This window comes from Gallus gallus, chromosome 3, assembly GCF_016699485.2.
Source record: "Gallus gallus isolate bGalGal1 chromosome 3, bGalGal1.mat.broiler.GRCg7b, whole genome shotgun sequence".
Lineage (NCBI taxonomy): Eukaryota > Metazoa > Chordata > Aves > Galliformes > Phasianidae > Gallus > Gallus gallus.
The window spans coordinates 75,105,408-75,111,535 of NC_052534.1; positions in this window are offsets into that span (position 1 = coordinate 75,105,408).

Sequence of the window (6,128 nt, forward strand, 5' to 3'; positions counted from 1 at the left end):
GCTCTGGGAGAAAAACAACTGAAACAACTAATTAGGTCTTCATTTATTTGAGAAAGTTTTGAGAAGTATCCTATAAGTGTGACAGAACATTTTTTATTTTGTTCCACAAGGTGGTAGCATTATTAATGTCATCCGTTCAGTATTTTCCTGCCTACTAGCATAACAGTCCACTTTTTTTTTTTTTTTTTTGCCTTGAAATACATAACTACAAGTACGCAGCTAATTTACACATAACTATACATTTATAGCCTCAGTCTATAACTTTATTCATAAACTTAGAATGCGTCCAGGATTTGTATCTTGAATTTTGTGCATTTAAAGTCTCACTGAATCACTAAAACTCTGTCTTGAGTATAAATTTAAACATATAAATTAAGCAGAAAATACACAAGAGTGCTGTGAAGATCTTTAGCTGTAAGTGTGAGATGATCTTTTTAATCGCCTCTTTCTCAGAATCTCTCTGATTCATCACCAAGCTGTTCTATGTTCAGCTGCAACTTCTCCGGAATATCTTGAGGAGATTCAGATAATAAAAATGGAAATAGGAAAATGAAATTCACAAATTGTGTATTTGTGAATGCAGCCCACAGTCTTTGCTGTGTTCCTGAAATACTTCTGCTGACACAGTAATGAAATATCGAAAGCAACTGGAGTCATCTCTACCTCAGGGTTCTCACTTAAATTTTATTTGCTAATCTACTTCTTAAGACTTCCAAATTCCAGAAAACTACAGCCTTTTGTAAAGTGCCATTTTGAAGTTGGCTCATTACATCGTGATACTTTCTTTTAAAATCCGCACTTACAGGACCGCAGTGTGAAGATTCACATGCTAAATGCTCTCTATAAAATGAAAAATAATAAAAGGGATCTATCTCCATGAAAGCTATTGTTTCAAAGAAAGCAGCCAAAAATTACCTTACTACCTTATGCTTCCATTTTTCCTACCTTTCCTCTCCCCATTTTTATTTGAGCCACATGTAACAGAGTAATTTTGGATTACTGTAAGAAGGTAATTTCAAATATCAGTGGTACCAGTATTTAACCATATATATATAGATATATCACTATATGACAGAAAATATAGTTTCACTGGAGACTGTGCATACCTGGGACTTTTCTCCTTATATCATCTGACTACCTTCGCAGCTGTCTGAATATTTATATGTGATCACTTTAAACATTAACCATACATGCACATAATCAGAATCAGATGGAAATCCACAATCGCTGACAGAGGAAGTTTCTGTCTTTCTTTCTTTTTTTACTTCTCTTTTATTTTCTATTAAAGTTCATCTCAACAATTTCCAGTATTCAAATCACTTCTGTATTAAATTTGTGCCAGGATCTCTTTAGAGGTGATTTGCAGAGTTAAATCTTCCTTAATTTTATCAACTATAAATTAAAATAGAACTGGAATCGATAGTCAAAATGAAATATGTCACTGTCTGAAATCATCTTTTTGTCCTGCAGCCATTATATTTCAAAAGGGGCAACATGCACATTTAGCATCCTGAAAATTCCCCATCTGCTAACACCCACTAACTGGCCCAGTTGATCCACTGGAAGTGAATAAAATCATTTAACTAAACTGCAAAAAATAACAGCCTTCATAAATTTGTAGCTTTACTGAAATATACTTCTTTTCCAAAAAAAAAATTAAATGTTAAGATGAAAGTACTCCTGTTTTTAATTCGAATTGCTATCAGTCTGACAGGTATCTGCCTGTTCTGCACCTTCCTGGACAGATTTTTTTCTGCTTGCTTACCTTAAGAGGAAGCTCTTGGTTATTTGTTCTTAGAACATTATAGGAGCATGTAGAGCTGCTGAAGGTTGTAGCTTGGAAAACTTCCTTCACAGTGCTTTTTTTTTTTTCAATGCCAACGCATAGATGTGGTACTTGGAGCAGACTTCTCCTTTCTTTGTATCTGGATGCTTAGATCACTCAGTCTAAACAACGTGCGTGTGATTTTAAACCATCAGATTATAGGATGTTGCCTCTAGCCAAAATTATCATGCAATTATTTTAGTCAGTGGCATCTATCAAAGCCATTCCCTTCAGACTCAGTTTATTTGGCAATAGTTTGTAAAGTCTCTATGCATTGTTATGTTCCGTTCTTCAATCATTGTGTCTCCACCCATATCCTGAATTACATTTTCTTTTCTAAAATGAATAAATGAGCACCTTTTAGAGTCATATACATTCCTGCATTTTCTTTACATTCCATTAGTTTCGCTCTCAATCAATGACAAAAAATCGATCGGTCATGTCCGATTTCATACTCTGTTGCCTGGTGAGTTAATTTAGTCTGTTGGAGGCTGATTCTTTGCAAATGGAGTCGCCTAGACTTAAGTTGTTTAGAAACACAGGCCTTCAGTGCAGGAACTTTTCAGCTGGGTTACAGTCACCCCTGAAGACCATTCAGGATTTGCATCTATGAGAGACATGACCTAAAAAAAGAATACAACTTCCTAAAGTAGAATTTCTTGAGACCTCAGAGATACAAGAGATGAGGCTCTGATGCTAAAAAGCATCCACTGCCTAGTTCTGCACTTTATGGAAACCCCAAATAATTTTTTTCTTTGACCTTTCCTTCCTCTCGACCCTTGTCATCACCTCTCTTTTGGGTCACTCTGCATTAGCCAGATTCCTCTGCATCCCATCAGGATGAGATGTCTCTGTCCTTCACCCACACTTGTAAGCTAAAAAGTGAATTACAATACATACACTTCAGTCCTAAAAGGTGCAGGACTGTTTTCCTCTTTGGTCTCTTCTCCCTAAGAGTTTTCCCACTTGTTCTCAAAATACACCATCCCCACTTTTTTGTGGTGAGCTCAGATCTACATAGCAATGAATCCTCTCTGGCATAGGCTGCACTAGTCTCTCTGAAAGCTGTGTTTGTGTTCAGAGCCTTTCCCTGAAGCAAACAAGGTGGCTAAAATACCTTTTCTCCAGCCTCAGTATAATGCAGAAGGTATACAGTTTGCTTGTATTTCAAATGCTTTAAGGGAGGTAGCACTACACTCCCTACTCCTGAGAGGCATGTTAATACTCACCCCAAAGAGCCAGACTTCCCAGGGCCTTTCTTATCCATATGCTTCTTCCCTCATGCTCTCTCATGCCTATCACTGGTACTTTATTTTCATATCTCTTCTTTTCAAATTTGGCCACAAGGCCTCCGATATTTGATCAGCCTGGTGTCCCACTCTGACTCACCAGGGAGTATTGGCAATGCCTTTCAGCAGAACCCTCTTTTACTCTGTTCAGTGAAGAAACTTGAAAACTGATCAGCTGTGATTTACCCATCCTGACGGAGAATACGCTTTGCTGCTCTCAGCTGAAGCAGCTCATTCACAGGTTGGCACATTTTTGTGCCACCTATTCTCTCTCACACAGGTGACAGCACCAGGACAGGTAGCATCCATTACTCAGCCCTCAGCATAGCCACAGCGTTAAAGTGTTGGCTTCTCCTGTGGCAGGGGAGGTGACAGCAGGCTGCCTAGGGACAATTTGTCATGTTTCTGCTTTAGCAGCCCAGTAATTGGTGTTGTTAAAGGATTGCTCATGCAAGCTTGCTAATGGACTGTACGATTAATTACACATGAAGGGGAAAAAAGGCTGGGGTATATGGGGTGGTGGTAGGGAACCATGGGTCTTCATGTTGTCTTTTGCATTTGGAGGTGAGAGAGAATTTGTGGTACCTGAGGAAACTCTTCTTATAAGCACAGAATCATAGAATAACCAAGGTTGGAAAAGACCTTCAAGATCATCCAGTCCAACCACCCACCAATTACCAATACTTACCGATAACTCACGTCCTTCAGTACAACATCTAAACGTTTCTTGAATGCCCATTCAAGATACATGTATGACAGCATCTGTCATAGGTGAAAACAGCTTACAGCGTGAATGCTAGTAGGAGGCAGATGATTGTGTCTGCGTGTATGCAACTCTCAAGCACAAACCTACCCACTTGCCTGCTGCAACCCACTTGAGTTGGAAAAGCAGAAGCATGTCTGAATCCAGCGGGAGACACAAGAACAAGCAACAAGGAGAACCAGCTGTAGGCCATCATGAAGCCTCCCCTCAGTTTGGTCTTCTCCAGGCTGAACAAATCAAGGGGACTTCAGATGCTCCTCATACATTTTGCCCTCAGATCTTTCACCATCTCTGCAGCCCTACTTTGGATGCTCTCTGATAGCTTTACGTTCTTAGATTGAGGTGCCCAAAACTGCAACCAGTGTTTGAGGCTAGGATGCACATCGCAGAGTAGAGTGGGGCAATCCCTTCCCTCACTCAGCTGGCAGTGCTGGGCCTAAAGCATCCCAGAATGTAGTTGGCCTTTAATAGTCAAAAGCCAACTCTGCTCCTGAAACATCTTGTCTGATTTCATAAATTCTTCTAAGCTAAGGATTCCTTAAATCTGCTTCTCGGCATGCTTTAGCAATGCAATCTTACTGCATGAAGATGAATTGGTAAAGACTATCCTCCAGCCGGTTTAGAACGAAAACAGTTAGCTGAAAAAAAGTAAAGAGCTGTAGAATGACAGATTAGCAGCTAAAGCATTGCACTGGAGCCTAAGGTAATGACATTCCTCCAGTCTATTATTCTACATAGTCAGCTAGCCGGCAACAGCCTACGTAGGCCTTAGAAATCCCTCAAAATTCAGTACCTGATCTCCATGCTTTCATCTCACTGTACACCTCTGTCTCTTCCATAAACCCTTCTGTATGAACTTCTACTTGGTCAATCTTCTAATACCTGTGTCAATTATGATTTTTTTTAAAACCAAATATTGGAAAAATGTGTGTGTTGGATGAAAGGAGGCATAGGTTACACTAGCAAAGTGTAAGTGGAGTAAGAATCACAGAATGACCTGGGTTGGAAGGGACCTCAAGGGTCATGAATCTCCAACCCCCCTGCCAGGCAGGGCCACTAACCTCCCCATTTACTAGACCAGGTTGCCCAGGGCCGCATCCAACCTGGCCTTGAACACCTCCAGAGACAGGGCATCCACAACATCTCTGGGCAGCCCGTTCCAGCACCTCACCACTCTCCTGGAAAGAACTTCCCCCTAACATCTAACCTAAATCTTCCCTCTTTCAACTTAAAACCGTTCCCCCTTGTCCTGCTGTTATCTATCCTTTCAAAAGAGTTTACTCCCTTCCTGTTTATAGGCTCCCTTCAGGTACTGAAAGGCTGCAATGAGGTCACCCCGCAGCCTTCTCTTCTCTAGGCTGAATAAGCCCAGCTCCCTCAGCCTGTCTTCGTAGGGGAGGTGCTCCAGCCCCCTGATCATCTTTGTGGCCCTTCTCTGGACCCTCTCCAACAGCTCTCTGTCTTTCTTGTACTGGGGGCTCCATACCTAGACATAGTACTCCAGATGAGGCCTCACAAGAGCAGAGTAGAGAGGGACAATCACCTCCCTGTCCCTGCTGGCCACCCCTCTCATGATGGAGCCCAGGATACCATTTGCTTTCCGAGCTGCAAGAGCACACTGCTGGCTCATGTTAAGTTTGTCATCCATCAGGACCCCCAGGTCCTTCTCTGCAGAGCTGCTCTCAAGGACTGCTCCTTCCAGTCTGTATAGATGCCTGGGGTTCCTTCGGCCCAAGTGCAAAACCCTGCACTTTGCCATGTTGAACCTCATTAAGTTCACCCAGGCCCACCTTTCAAGTCTGTCAAGGTCCCTCTGAATGGCATCGCATCCTCTGTGTCAACCGCACCACTCAGCTCATAGGGATGCCTGTTACTCTTCCAGGGGAAAAAAAATACATATTAGACACAAAACTGTCTTTTTCCTTAATGAAAAAGACAATGATTCAAATCAATTCATATATGGTTTAGAGGAAAGTTTGTAGTTCATTGAACTGTTCAATTTCTGATGCACTGAAGTCCACTAAAAATAAGCAGTACATAATTGAAGCAGTAATTGTATGAGAGCAGCAGCTGATTACCTCCATGTTTTTCAATCAGAACATCCACATAACTACTCAGCTACACAAGGTAACAGAAGTCAATTTTAGTGCTGCTTCACAGCACTTGTAGTTACCCCACCATTACCCAGCAGTTCTGGAAAAGGTTTTTGTTTGCCTGCCGTTTCACAAATGAGGCTATAGATTTACAGAGA